At 43.4% G+C, this 15,098-nt stretch overlaps 1 protein-coding gene across 1 annotated transcript in view; it reads right to left on the bottom strand.

Annotated features, from left to right (window-relative positions):
* MOB2 (MOB kinase activator 2) overlaps positions 1-8,902 on the bottom strand; it is a 227,207-nt gene extending 218,305 nt beyond the window's left edge. Inside the window, exon 1 of the mRNA XM_060262033.1 lies at positions 8,899-8,902. The gene's annotated coding sequence lies outside the window, so the exon portion shown is untranslated. The remainder of the gene's footprint in view (positions 1-8,898) is intronic.
* Positions 8,903-15,098: the final 6,196 nt, after the last annotated feature.

Raw genomic sequence — 15,098 nt, 5'->3', positions numbered from 1 at the left:
TTAATCATGTTGGCTAGTATGTCCATTTCCACCACATTTAAAATTTTTTGCAAAATTTCTTCTCTCTCTGGTATAAGTTTAGATTTCCAGTACTGGGCAAATAAAATTCTAGCCACCGTTACTATATATATAGTGATAAATTCATCCTCCCTTGGTATCAGATCTCTAACTAATGATAACAGCATGAACTCTGGCTTGAGAGGGAAGTTTACCTTGAGTATATCCACTAGAATTTTGTGAATTTCCTTCCAGTATTTTTTGGACACACTACAGGACCACCATAAATGAAAGTACGTTCCTACTGTTACTTCGCATTTCCAACAAATAGGTGAAATTGCTTTGTTGATTTTATTAAGTAAGGTCGGAGTGATGTGCCATCTATAGAAAAGCTTTATAAAATTTTCTCGCAAATTTGTTGGTTTTATTATCTTGAAATTGTTCTTCCATAAAATCTCCCATTGTTCTAACGTGATACTAAATTGTAAGTTCTCAGCCCATTTTATCATTACATGCTTAACAGTCTCCTCCTCCAATTTTATATGAAGGAGGTAATTATACATTTTCTTAATTAATCTTCCAGTTCTAGCTGTTATTATTGTATCAAAGTCAAAATTTGATTTTGTAAATCCCTTGATTTTATCCGTATTGAACTTGGCTAACACTTGGGTCATTGTCCACCAATCCAATAAAAACCCTCTAGCTTCTATATCCTCCTTCTTTCTGATTCTGTCACTTTCGTCTAAAATATCCGTATATCTTATTATTTTCTCTGGAGACCACAATTGTGGGCGCATTGTAGCCTCCACCGGAGATATCCACCGCGGTGTTTTATCATAGATTTTTCTTTTTATTTTCAGCCATATTTTCAGTAAGGTTTTACGAACTAGGTGTCTTTGAAAATAACTTTGGGGTTTTTGAGTATACCACATATTGGCGTGCCAACCCGCTTGTAGATCAACGCCTTCAATTGTTAACAGCCGAGTGTCTTCTAGCAAAACCCAGTCCTTCAACCATAATATTGCACAGGCCGTATGGTAAATTTCAAAGTCCGGAAGACCGAGGCCTCCATTTTCTTTCCTATCTATTAAGTTTTTCCAGCTAATTCTTGGTTTTTTCCCCTGCCATACAAAATTTTTGGATAAGTGATTTAGCCTTGCAAAGAAAACATCCTTTACGGCAAAATTTGCCGTTTGAAACAAAAATAAAACCTTGGGAAGGATTATCATTTTCATCAACGCCACACGTCCCATAAATGATATTTTCAGATTTTCCCATTTTTTAAACAAAGTAGCTATCTCTTTCAGAAGAGGTTCAAAATTATCTTCGTAAATTGTACTGCATTTTTCTGATATTATCAAACCCAAATATCTTATTTTTCTAACCCTTTGAAATCCTGATCTCCTTTCCAGCTCTAAAATTTCTTGATCCGACATATTTTTAGATACAAATTTTGACTTATTAATATTAATCTTTAAGCCGGCTACCCGACCATATTCTGCTAAATGATTTAAAACCTGCTCCATCGATTCCAAAGGATTTTGTAAAACAAAAACCATATCATCTGCATAACTTAACACTTTATAGTTTTCCTTTCTGATATTTATGCCTTCAACTCTCTTATCTTGCCTTATAGTTTGCAGTAGTATTTCCAACGTGAAAATAAATAATAATGGAGACAGAGGACATCCTTGTCTCGTTCCTTTTCTTAGACATATTTCCTCCGTTAAATCTCCGTTAATTATTATCCTTGCGTATTGTTTATCATATATCCTCCGAACATTATTTACAAATATATCTCCAAAATTGGATTTCTCTAATAATTCCAACATAAAACTCCAATCTGCATTATCAAATGCTTTCTCCGCATCGAGAAATAACAAAACCAATTGTTTATCATTTTTAAGCTCGGCATACTCCAAAAAGTTAAATAACATTCTCGTGTTTGTCCGGAGATATCTTCCGGGTAAGAACCCTGTTTGATCGGGATGTATAATCTCCCTCATAATCATTTTGAATCTATTTGAAAGAATTGTGGCAAATATTTTGTAGTCTATATTTAATAGTGATATAGGACGATAATTCACTATATCATCAGTTTCTCTGCCGGGTTTTGGGATAAGCACCACATTACTGTGCTGCCATGATTCTGGAATTATGGCCTTGTTCCACACCTCCTCTAGTAAACCTTTGAAGGGATCTATCAAAGTTTCCTTGAAAGTTATGTAATATTCCGGGGGTATGCCATCGGGTCCCGCTGCCTTATTACCTTTAATTTTATTCCAAGCCTCTACGATTTCGACCATTGCTATCGGGGCTGATAATAAATCTCTCTGTTCACCAGTTAGTTTTATCTTATTTTTATTCAAAATATACTCCCTTTGTTCTTCCTCATTTCTCTCCTCATTGCTATATAAATTTTTGTAAAACTCTTGCACTATATCTTTCATTTCCTGCAAATTCGAGGTATTCTGTCCATTCTTGTCCTTTAATGTTTTAATCAATTTCTTTTCTCTCTCCTTCCTAACCCTATAGGCTAACCACTTACCCGGTTTGTTTGCATTGTCAAAAAAGTATGCTTTAGAGTACGCTATCTTCGCCTCCATTTGTTCTAAGTAAAGTAGTTGTACCTTATGTTGTAAATTTCTGATCTCCGATCTAAGCTCCTTCAAAGAGGGGTTTACCTTTAACAGTGTTTCTTTACTTTTAATTAGATCTGTCCATTTTTGTACGCTATACTTCTCCTCACGCCGTTTTTTTGCATTATAGCTAATAACCAGCCCCCTAAAGTAGGCTTTGCTTGCTTCCCAAGTTGTTATCGGCGAAATGTCCTTCTGTGTGTTTATTTTAAAAAAAAACTTCATTTCCTCCCCTATATATCGAATAAAGTTCTTCTCCTTCAACAAATTTATACTCATTCTCCAACCTGTATTCCTTCTTCCTGAGTTTAGTACTAGCAAGACAGGGGAATGATCTGCTATTGTAGAGGGGAGGATATCCGTTTCTCGTACCAGTTTCATTAACCCTGTTGAGATCCAAATTGAGTCAATCCTTGACCAAGACGCATGTCTACTTGAGAAGAACGTATAATCTCTTTTCTTGGGATTAAGAGTGCGCCAAACATCTACTAACGCGAATTCATCCGCTAATCTTAGAAAGTATTCAGGTAAGATATTACTCCTGTTTTTCTTAGATTTCTTTCTATCACTTCCAAAACTTCGATCTAAATCAGGGTTTTCCACAGCGTTAAAGTCTCCTATAATGCAAACATTCTCGTACTGAGCATTACCTACTTTTAGATATAGTTCTTTAAAAAACGATCTTTGATTCTCATTTGGTGCGTACAGATTAACCAGAAGAAACTTTTTTGTGTCCTTTATTATTTCAATACCTTGTATTCTAGCCTCTTTGCCCTCAAAAATTAACTCCGCATGCACACCTTCTTTGACGTAAGTCACCAACCCTCTCTTTCTCTTAACCTCCTCCGAGGTAATTACAGCTTTACCAAGTTTTTTATTATGTAAAAGGAAGTCATCTTTTTTCCTCATGTGGGTCTCTTGAACACACACAATGTCTGCCTTAAGTTTAGTTAATTGCAAAAAAACTCTTCTCCTTTTTCTGGGCGAGTTTAGACCATTCACATTAACCGAGATAATCTTTAAACTGAGTGACATATTATTTTCTTACTTAGTCTCTTGGGTTCTTTTTCTTTTTCTGTAACCTTGTCTCCCTTTTTGAGTCTTCGGCTTGAGGGACCTCTCCCTCTTCCCTTTCTTCTAAATCCCGTAACTGATGTTCTTTAGATGGGTCTATTAGTACTAACTGCGTCTCAAACTGGTCCCCCCTTGATTTCCCTTTTTGCCAATTATTACTATGCGTTTTGAGAAACTCCTCCATTCTAGCAGATGAGTCTATCCTAAATCTGTTATTTAAATAGGTAAATATCATACCCTCAGGCACCAACCACCTATAAGAGATTCCTTTTCTCTGTAAAGCCAGAGCCAAATGCCTATAGCCTTTTCTCTTTGATCTAATCAGCCATGGAATATCTTTCATCACCTTTATCTTAATTCCTTTTATCGTTAACTGCTGATCTCTGGCTTCCCGCCAAACCCTTTCTTTTACCATCCTGCGAACAAATCTCACATGGACCTCTCTGTTAAGACCATTCCTTCTGGCGTGAGTGGTGCTGACTCTATAAACCCAATCTATTTCTTTTTCGATTTCAGTCTGTTCTATTGACAAAAGTTCTGCAAACGCCTCAGTCATTAAGAATACCAAATTTTCATTCTTTTCCTCTGGTATATTTAGGAACCTTAAAACATATTCAGCTTGCCCCATTTCCATTTGCATGTTCTTTGTCTCTAACTTATCCTGATTTCCTTCAAGTTCTTCTATTCTACCTTCCAATAGTTTAAGTTTACCATCAATAGATTTGGTTACTTTTACTACTTCAGTTATATCATTTCTTGTTTCTCCAAATTTCTCATCAAGACTGTCCATTTTAGCTACAACTCCCTCCATCTGTTTTGTTAAAGTTTCCTTCATTTGATTTAAGGCCTCTAAAAAATTAACTTGTATGTCTTTTAGTGCATCCTGTGATAGAGCTGCTCCAACCGCCTTGGGTTGACCTGGCGAAAATTTCACCTTCCCTGCCTGAGACATTATCTTTGTACTGTTCACTAAATAGCTTTCCTTATTTTCTTATATCTTATTTCTTATACCAGACCATATATTCAGAAGCTCTGCAAAAATTTACCACAGTAGTTAAGCTTTAGTTAATGTACCCCATTGTAGGATTTATCTCTTAGACTGTTAACTGCTCTAGATATACAATGGGCACTATCCCCCCCCCTCAGTAGAAAGCCTCAGACGCCAAGTTGATTCTCTAAACTTTCCTGCCCACCCCCTCTTTCCCTTTATCCGCTCTGCTCAAGCTCAGTGTGTCGGCTCTGAAGCAGTTAGCCAGGAGAGTCAAACCGCACAAAAAATAAACACCCAGCTCGAATGGGGCTTCAAGCCTCCAAGTCTTCAGCTCTTTCAAGACCCATCAATCAGTAGCTGTCTTCCTTCAAACACCGCCGGGTTTGCCTAATGTCTCTTGCAAAGCTCTGTCTTTATGCAGTCAAATTCTACTCAGCAGCCTACAGTTTAACGCCGATTATAAGTCTGCTGTTTTCTCCCCCTGGCGTGAGATGCGACGGGCGTAGGAAATCGTCTCTCCAACCAGCTCTTTTAACTCTTTACACTCCGTGGTGTCGTCTCCTCGGGGGTTCCCACATTAGACAGTCATTAGACAGTCATTCTCCCAAACAATTCCCAGCACAAAACAAAAGTGCTATTGTCCGGTCCTAGGAACTCCTCGCAAGTTTCAGGGCTTTCAAGCTTCAGCCGCCCCTTCTCTCTGGCCCACACCGGTCAGCGTGGGCGCCTTCCCCTCCGCCCTCTTTCACCTGAGCTTCCAGGTCGCCTCGTCCGGGCTTATCTCGCCTCCCCGACTCTCCTCTTCTGGTCTTTGCGCCGACAGACACAGCCTCCCACAGGCCAGAACGAACAAAGTGCCGCAGAAAGACAAACAAGAAAATCCCCTCTGAGAAAATGTCCAACTGCGATACTCTACACCATCAAGCTCTCCTCCATCGCCGTCCACAGTTCACCTCCTTAATCCGGTGGGTGGGGCTAATTCGCTTCACGCGTTTCCAACCTCGGTGTTTTGAAGACAGGTAGAACACTTGGAGGCTCCCAATTCAGGCCCCCACTATTCACCGCACTCTTCTTACGCACTCCCTCCTCCGACTGGAAGTCGTGCAGACCCTAAGGCCCCCCTAAAGGTTGGAATTTCGGCTCGTCCTGAGGAGCTCTCTCAGAACGCTGCCGCACCGCCCCCCCGGAACCGGAAACCGCCCCGGCATCTCCAATTCACTGCGATCTTGATGGGCGGGGTGTCTGGCAAGCTACATCCGGGGACCCGCGGGGTCGCCTCTGTAGCAATCGCGATGCGGTACATCAGCTTATGTTTCAAGACATAACACTTGTCATTCGTTTTAGTGCATCCCCCCGGCGGAGTGGGGTGGGGGCCGCCAAAGCAGCCCAGAAAGAGCGGGGGGGGAGCTTGAAAGGGCACCTGAAGCCCGCTCTTCACTTCACCGCCTTGGTGAGTTGGGAAGATGGGTGGGAGGGAGGGAGGGGAAGGTGCCGCACGGAGGGGGGCGGGGCCACCAGAGCGGCATGGAGATCGGTGATAGAGCCGGGACCATGGAGGGGAGCCTCCATCCAAAAAATTTTCCTGTGGGCCCCCCCATCTGGAATTTTCTGGCTACAGGCCTGGGGAGGTGTCTCAGTTAACCCCCCCCAAACCGCAATGTCTTCCCTTGCCCAACACCTGTGACAAAGAAGTGGCACTCCCCTGGCTTTCCCCATTTCCTCTTTGCCATGGGCTGAGATGCGGCCCTTGCTGCCACCACTGCTGCTGCCTCAGTTCTTAACACTGTGAACAAATGGTTTTAAATTTGGCTGTCAGACTAAAAGTTCTTATTTTGAACTTTTCCTCAGATTTTGGTAGTATTCAATAAGGGTGAGGAGTTACGTCCCCTCACTTTAAAAGTGACTTTGTCTGATTCTCTCTTATGCCAACTCCCATTGTCTAGTTACTGGCTTGTCAGAGATAACAAAGATGCTTTTCCTTAGTATTCAGCTGCTCTTAAACTTCTCCTCAGTTGGTGCTGATCAATGGAGGGGGGTCACCCAGATAGCAGCCTCTTAATCTAACTCTGCATTAGAGTGAGGCATTAACTCTTTACCTCCAGGCTCTCTGAAATAGCTGCACTAAGGAACCTGATTTATGTGCAGTCCATCACTTATGGGGGGAGGTATCTTACATTTCCATACAAATTAGTTATATTTTGAATATACAGCACTTTAAGAGACAAGTCATACTCACATTTTCAGCAACCCCTCCCAATATGCCCAGCCTCAGCAGCTGAGCATGGCTGCGATCCATCTCTTGTTCTTTGTTTCCTCTCTTCTCCTGTCCTACCTTTGAGGATCTCAAGGAAGCACACTGCGCTCCCCCTTCCACCAACCCAACAGTAACAACAACTCTGTAAGGTGAGCCAGTCTGAGCAACTGGTCCAGGGTGGCCGAGACAAGAAGGTCCTGTTTCACCAGTTCTTATTCATTCTGTATTTCCCATAAAAGTGATGGGACTGAAGGGGAAAGCCTGATGGAGAGGCTATTTCTGAAACCTTCAATGGGTACTTTTTGCCTTCCTCAGGGATCATTTTGTAGAAAAATAGGTGATGGAGGTCATTAGTATAACTCATTAGCATATGCCACCACCCCCCACCAGCCAAAAGCAACCCGATACAAGAAAGGAGATCCTCAGATGAGCGAGGCCGGCTTGGGCTGGCTAGAGATCTAGCCAGCCCAAGCTGGCCTTGCTTACCTGGGGCTCTCCTTAGCCTCCCTTCCCGCAGTCAAAACTCCAGCAAGCCACCCAAAATCACATAAGAAGTGGAGAAAGGGCGGCATGGGCTACTCTAGGAGTTAATGAGGGCTGCTAAGGGTGTGGCAAAGCTCCTGGTGGCTGGCTGGCTGCCCATTCTCCTAATCCAGGAATTGTTATGCAGCTGCAGCTACTATTCAATGGACAAGGTAGGTAGGTGGGGAGGAGGAGGGGGAACCCTCAGAAAGGTTCAGGAGCTGTGCTCCTGTGAGCTACTGCTGAATTCAAGGCCTGGCCCTCCTGCAACCCCTTTTCCCTCATGAGCTGAGAACAGATAAGGGGAGAAGGGAGACCATCATCCCACACTCATTCTGTCTTCTGGCTCTGTGACTGTTCAGATGTGTGGTGACAACAGCAGCATCTTTCTCTTCAAAGCACAAGACAGCCCAGTTGCCTCCCAATCCATGTACCAGCCTTTCTCCTCCTCTCTCTTCCGCCAGCCTATCCCTTTGTCATCAAACCACCACTCCACATGCCTGCTGTTCACAACCTCCCTCAAGGTCACCATTTGAAAACATATGAAGCTGGTTGGTGCAGTGGTGGCAGCACTGGCTGCTCAGTTCCACCCCCACCCCATGTAGAGGCTTCACCAATCCTTGCTGGGCTGTGATCAGAGGAGGTAGAGGGGAAAAACACCACGTCTAATTTTTCTCCACCTTTGCTGCCATTCCCCCCACATTATGTTACCTCAACCACTTAGCCTCCCCCCCTGGACATTTCTTTTCTATGTCTTGACAGCTTCGACCACACACACTTCAACAAATGCATCCGCTCACCCCCTTGTGCAGCCTTTTGCCTTCCTTTCCTCACACCAGTTGCTTACAGGCCAGATAAGACCCCTGGATGCACCGGTTCCAGTCCTCTGGCCATATGTTTGACCAGCACCGGTGCTGGGGTACTTGCTGCCCTAGGCAAGGCCCCCTGCCCCTGACTTCCCACCCTGCTACATGCCCTTCCCCCTCCCCCGGCACACAAATCCAGGGCTTTAAAACTCACCTCACCTGAGTGGGGGTGGGGCTGGAGAGAGTGATGGCAAGTGCGGTGGCAGCAGGCCCTCAGTTGACGTGCTGGAGCACATTCACCGCCATGCTGCACTGCACAGCCCCCCCCCCCCCCACACCAATCAGGAAGGGCCAGGCAGCTGCTGCCTGCAACTCCTCTCTTGCTACCTGCTAGCCTCCCTCCCTAAGTTGCAGAAACTTAGCCAAGGCAGGAGGAGGCAGAGAGGCTGTGGGTGGGAGCTGAGAGTGAGGAGGCCAGGCGGGTGCGGTGCTTCCTTCCCACCATGCCACCTCTTGCCACCAGCTGCATTTATTTGAAGCTGGGCAGGGGAAGCCAGGCTGGCAACTCAGCCTCCTACGAAGGCTGCTTTGGCCCCCTGCAGGGAGAGGGAGGGGTGAGAGGGGGCACCCGGCATTCCTGTAGGCCAGGTGGTACCCTAGGCAGCTGCCTACCTGGCCTACTCGGTATTGCCAGGCCTTTGTTTGACCCCTCTGTTCTAGACCAAACCATTCACAGTAATCAGGCAACAAGCACACAGCAATGTTATGGCCAGATTCAAAGAGCTGCTTATACTCATGCTACTAGTTTGTATGAATTACTTTCCTTCCTTAGAACGATAGCTTGCACAAACCACCACCACTACACAGATTACTTTTGAAACTCTCTTCAGTTTCAAAAGGAGATTTAGTTTATTTTTGCTTACAACTTTGGTCACAGAGCCTCAGCAGCCTTCCCATTTGGGGTGATGGTGGTAGTGGGTAATCTTATCTCTGGTACAGCTTAGAAAAAAATGAATGGGAAAAAGTAGTCATCTTTTTATAACAGATAGAACTGCAAACCTCTTTGTATTTTAGGGTCTGTATCCTCTTAAAAATCAGAAATAGAAAAGGAACAATTATTTTTAGCTCACCCATGATGAACATCTTTCTTAAAATTAGTTGGTTTTCTTTCTTAGTCCCTTTAAGAATGCTGCCGCGCCCCATGCCATCATAGGTAAAGGGGGATTTTTATATGCTAAAGTATGCTGAAAGATGACTGTGAAAAGTGTACTCTGAACCAAGGGGATGCGGGATGTACTCCGAACCTGAACCAAGGGTGCATTATATAAATGGAGGTTGGGAAAGCACCAGCCACCGCCAATTGGTTTTGTAAGAAGAAATATTCATTTTCTAAAAACAAGCTCTTGTTCTTTAACTGGAAGCTGTCATGTCATAAATTAAAAGGCCAGTTCTCTACCAACAACCAAAAAACAAAAACAAAACCCTAACTGGGATGAATCATTACTCCAAATGAGGCACTGCATTAACTTGCCCCACCCTGGCTCCAGCCCCCTGTGGTCTCTTTCTTCCTATCAACATTCCTGAGCTGGTTGCAGTCAAGAATCCAAAAGGCAATCTGTGCTGCACAAAGCACATGTGGGGACCATAAAATGGAAAGTTGGCAGGGACAGATGGAAAGCCACAGATACCACAAACTGACACAGGTAAGGCCTTAAGCCCCTCTTATTTTACATAATTCTCAGCTTTGTTCACCAAAGGCTGGAGAGTCTTTGCATCACAGCGTTTTCACTTTACTGTTCCTTTAAATTCCAGTCTCAGGGTTTCTCTCATAGAATAACACCACAGAGTATGTATGTGGGAGAAGGGAGAGGAGAGATTTCCTGAAACAAAAGCTCTCAAGGGGAAGTTTAAGTGAAGGCTAATCGATAGGCATGCTTCCGAGAGCCTCCCAGACACTCCATATCAGCTATAATTAAGATATGACCTCATTGCTAACAGCTCTGATAACTACCAGACCCAAGGGCACCTACTAGCTCAAGCAAAGGAAAGACACAGGTATAATTTCCTTGCATCTATGTTAGTCAGCAATTTAGGAGGCTCAAATCTCCAGGACACAGAGAGAGTGCTGTGCTCAGAAGGGATGTGATACCTCTTGGAAACTGCAAGGATGTTACCCACAGTCACCTTGTGGCAGTGAGTCAAGACTGTTGCCCCCTTATTCTGATAACAGTTCAGTCTGTAGAGGTTGGCCTGAAATTCTCCTTTCTGTATTCTTTTCTGTGAAAGGGATAGGGCATGTAGAAGAAAACACATGCAGAGAAGGATTATATATTATCACATGGATAAAAATATCATCCATTTGTCATTACTATCTTCTCATAGTTTTGATTGCGGCTTGCCAACAGGGAACTGTATTCTGTTTTTATAGACAAGTTCTTCTTCCAACCCAGTTCTTGTAACCTTCCTCACAAAGCTCAACTCTCTTAATCTTAGGGACCCAGAAGAAGGCCATCCCTTAATAAACACTACAATTACACGGGACTCTGGCCTATTATGCATGAATATTTTCCCTTGCTTTTACTGTACATGTCTGTCAAGTTTTCCTTGTTGTTCTGCATTGATTTTTCTCCCTTCAGTGTTCAGTTCACTTTTTGATTGTCATTTCTCTGGGTTTTCTGAAAGTGCTTTTTTGTCCACTCCCCGCTTGTTTCACTTCCAAGCTGAAGGTAATTCAAAAGTGTGCAGATTCCCCTCCACCCATTTGCCACCCCTCGAAGGTCACTCCCCCATTCACACTGAGGTCATTCCACCATCTTCCCCTCCTCATAAGTGTACCTTTTCCCCCTCTTTGTTTTAATTTTTTTAGACAAGCGGCATGAGTCTAGCAACAGGAGACTATCGCTAGTCTTGAATTGCTGAATAAAATAAATTTAAATGGAGGGAAATTTAAAAGGAGCTGTGTGAGGTTTAGTTCTTTGCTAGTATTGACTTGAAAGGGGGACTGGAGAGGAGGCAATATCCACAGTGCAAAAAAGAAAAAGGGATTTCAGTGCTACATGCCAACAAAATAAAGGGGGGATCATCAGAGCAGAAAGAAATTGACATGAGATGTAAAGAAAGAGAAACTGGGATGGGAAGCCCAAAGCCTTGTAAACATTGTTCCTTTTAATACCTTAGTGAACAAAGGGCGGGGGATTTTGGCAGTCTCTGGAAGCCTAACATTAAAATGGCGGCTGAACCACATGGAACTTCTGCAAACTGCTGTATTTAAGAATCGCTTGGTATTGATCTATTTGGAGTACAGAGTGCAAACAGGACAGAACAGACTTTTAAAAACTGCCAAGATCACGACCAGTGTGCAGAATCAAATTAGAGAATCACCAAGAGAAAACTAAACAAATTTGCAAGGAAGGACAGGAAATTAGTGTTACTATGCTGTTGCACTAGAGCATTGGCAAAAAAAACCCAACTCCCCCCCCCCCCCCCATTTAGTGGCACAAAACTAAAAAAGCTCTGCCAGAGGACTCCTCCCTCATGTAAATTGCAGCTCTGTGCAAAGTATGCTGGAGTTACAGTCAACTTCACACAGGCTCATGCACACACACATACACACATGTTGCCAGGCAATGATCACAGCTTGCAATGTCAGTGGGTTCAACCATACATTCTGTATACCAACATTTCCCCAATATTATGAGATCATGTGATTCTTTCCCATTTTTCACAGTGGTTGATACCACAGCAGAGAATCCTGCAGGGTTGTCAAACTCATTTGTTATGAGGGCCAGATCTGACATAAATGAGACCTTGCTGGGCCAGCCATGTGTGTCATAAAATGTAATGCCAGGTAGCAGAGATAAAAAATTTATAAAGGACACAAACACAATTAAAGATTTTTTTTTTTAAAAGCCTTAAAATAAAACATTAGCGGTTGTTTTCCTTAAAGGTGCTTTCTTTGTATCTCTCCCATGGGATCCAGGGAGCTGGGCAAAGGAAGTTCTGGCTCTTTCCTTCCTTCCCCAGGTGACCATGAGGGGGAGGAGCCTCAGCCAATAGAAGGAAGAGCAGCTTGGCTCAGTAGCTCTGCTGTGCTATTGAGAGAGCCTGGCAAAGCAAGTTATCCCTCCTTCCCCCCTTCCTCCCCGAGGGAGGAGCCTCTGACAATGGAGAAAACAAGCTTTGCTCTTTAGCTCCTGTGCAATTGAGCAAGCCTGGCAAAGCAAGCTGTTATGCAGAAGAGGAAGAAGGAAGCAGACAACAGCCAGTTGCTCAGGGACCTGATAGAAGCCCTCTGAGGGCCTAATTTGACCCCCAGCCCGCTTGTTTGACACCCCTGCCCTAGTGCTTGGCAATATGGAAAACAGAGCTTCACAGCTGCTTGTTAGTTTCAAAAAAAGTATTGTCAATTTCAACATTGGGTTTCCCCCTCTACTTGCATTCCTTTCTGTTCTCTTTCATTCAACAAATCCTAAAATGCATGCACAAACCCTGAATCACAAGGATTTAAATGGAAGGCGCTGGATGCCACTGCACAGCTGTGATAAGGCAATTGTGTAATTAAAAAAAAAAACTTTGGACACCCCACCCCCTTGCATTACAAGTGATATCCCACCCTGATTTAGAAAAGTCTGTTGTTTTTTTAATTGTAGCTGTGGAATAAATACCCAGGTGATGGGGGCGGGGAGAATGGTGTGTAAGGCGTGCACAGAATCTGAAGTCAGGATTAAAGGCTTACTGCTCTGAGAATCTGCAGTAAAATGTGCTTGCTTAATGGGCTTGCATAATGAGCAGAGGCAAAGAGTTAGACAAGGTCCAGCTGCAATGCTGCCAGAGGCAGCAGGGTGGAGCAATAAACCATTGCTTACTCCATAACCAGAAAGCCTGGGGACTACAAAGAGGAAGGGCTACAGCAGGATAGTACAAGGATATTGCACTAGGAGCTGCTTTCTTAGCACTGATAGTCTTTGCAGTGGCAGTTCAGATGTCTGTGGTCGCTGCCCCTTAATGTACATCAGACCTGTTAAGATTAGAATTGGGGAGCATAGAAGTTGCATTTGTTTCAGGAAGAAAAATGTTCCGTTGGTTGACTACTTCACAGCCTTTGGCCACAGAGGGAGACACCTGCATTTCTGTGTTCTGGAACAAGTCCAAGCAAACAATCTGCAGCTGGAGCAATGTTTGAAGGCCAGGGAAACATTTTGGATTCATGTTTTTAAGACTTTAGTCCTGCATGGTCTAAATGAACAAATTGATTGGTTATATGTATAATTAGGGGTTGTATAATACTTGGTGAAAAGGAAAGATTCAGCCAACTGAATTCAGATTTCCAGAGAACAGCAAGGAGAGATAAGGAGGCCTTTCTGAAGGAACAATGCAAAGCAATAGAGGAAAATAATAGAATGGGAAGGACAAGAGATCTCATCAAGAAAACTGGAGAAATCAAGGGAACGTTTCGTGCAAAGATGGCTGTGATAAAGGACAAAACTTGTAGGGACCTAACGGAAGCAGAAGAATTATACAAAAAGGATCTCAATGTTCTTGACAACCATGACAGTGAAATCGCTGACCTTGAGCCAGACATCCTGGAGATTGAAGTCAAATGGGCCTTAGAAAGCATTACTAACAACAAAGCGAGCAGAGATGATGGTATCCCAGTTAAGCTATTCAAAGTCCTAAAAGACAATGCTGTTAAACTGATGAACACAGTATGTCAGCAAATTTGGAAAATTTTCCACGGGATTGGAAAAGGTCAGTTTATATTCCAATCCCAAAGAAGGGTAATGCCAAGGAATGTTCAGACTATCACACCATTGCACTCATTTCACATGCCAGCAAGGTCATGTTAAAGATCCTACAAGCTAGGCTTCAGCAGTATGTAGAATGGGAACTACAAGAAGTTCAAGCTGGGTTTCGGAGAGGCAGAGAAACTAGAGATCAAATTGCCAACATTCGTTGGATTATGGAGAAGGAACAGGAATATCAGAAAAACGTATCAGAAAATTTCTGCTTCATTGACTACGCTAAAGCCTTTGTGTGGATCACAACAAACTGTGGCAAGTCCTTAAAGAGATGGGGGAACCAGCCCATCTCACACGTCTCCTGAGAAACCTGTATAAGAGTCAAGAAGCAACTGTCAGAACTGGATATGGAACAACTGATTGGTTTAGAATAGGAAAAGGAGTTCGACAAGTATGTATATTGTCACCTGCTTATTTCATTTATATGCAAAGTACATCATACCGAATGCTGTCCTGGATTAAGCAGAAACCAGAATTAAGATTGCCGGGGAAAACATCAACAACCTCAGATATGCAGATGATACCACTCTAATGGCAGAAAGTGAGGAGGACCTAGAGAACCTCTTGTTGAGGGTGAAAGAGGAGAGCACAAAAGTAGGCTTGAAATTCAACATCAAAAAAACTAAGATCATGGCATCCGGCCCCATCACACCTTGGCAAATAGAAGGGGAAGACGTGAAAGCAATGACAGACTTCACATTACTGGGATCAAAGATCACTGCAGATGGTGACTGTAGCCATGAAATGAAAAGACGTTTGCTCCTTGGGAGGACAGCTATGGCGAACCTGGGCAGTATAATAAAAAGTAGAGACATCACCCTGCCAACAAAAGTCCATATAGTCAAAGCGATGGTATTCCCAGTAGTAATGTACGGCTGTGAGAGTTGTACCATAAGGAAGGCCGAGAGCAGAAGAACAGATGCTTTCAAGCTGTGGTGCTGGAGAAGAATCTTGAGAGTCCCTTGGACTGCAAGAAGATCAAATCAGTCAGTCTTAAGGTAAATCAATCCTGACTGT

Source organism: Heteronotia binoei, chromosome 21 (genome assembly GCF_032191835.1).
Source record: "Heteronotia binoei isolate CCM8104 ecotype False Entrance Well chromosome 21, APGP_CSIRO_Hbin_v1, whole genome shotgun sequence".
NCBI lineage: Eukaryota > Metazoa > Chordata > Lepidosauria > Squamata > Gekkonidae > Heteronotia > Heteronotia binoei.
The sequence above is the reverse complement of the archived record's forward strand: the minus strand, read 5'-3'. Positions and strand labels throughout refer to the sequence as shown.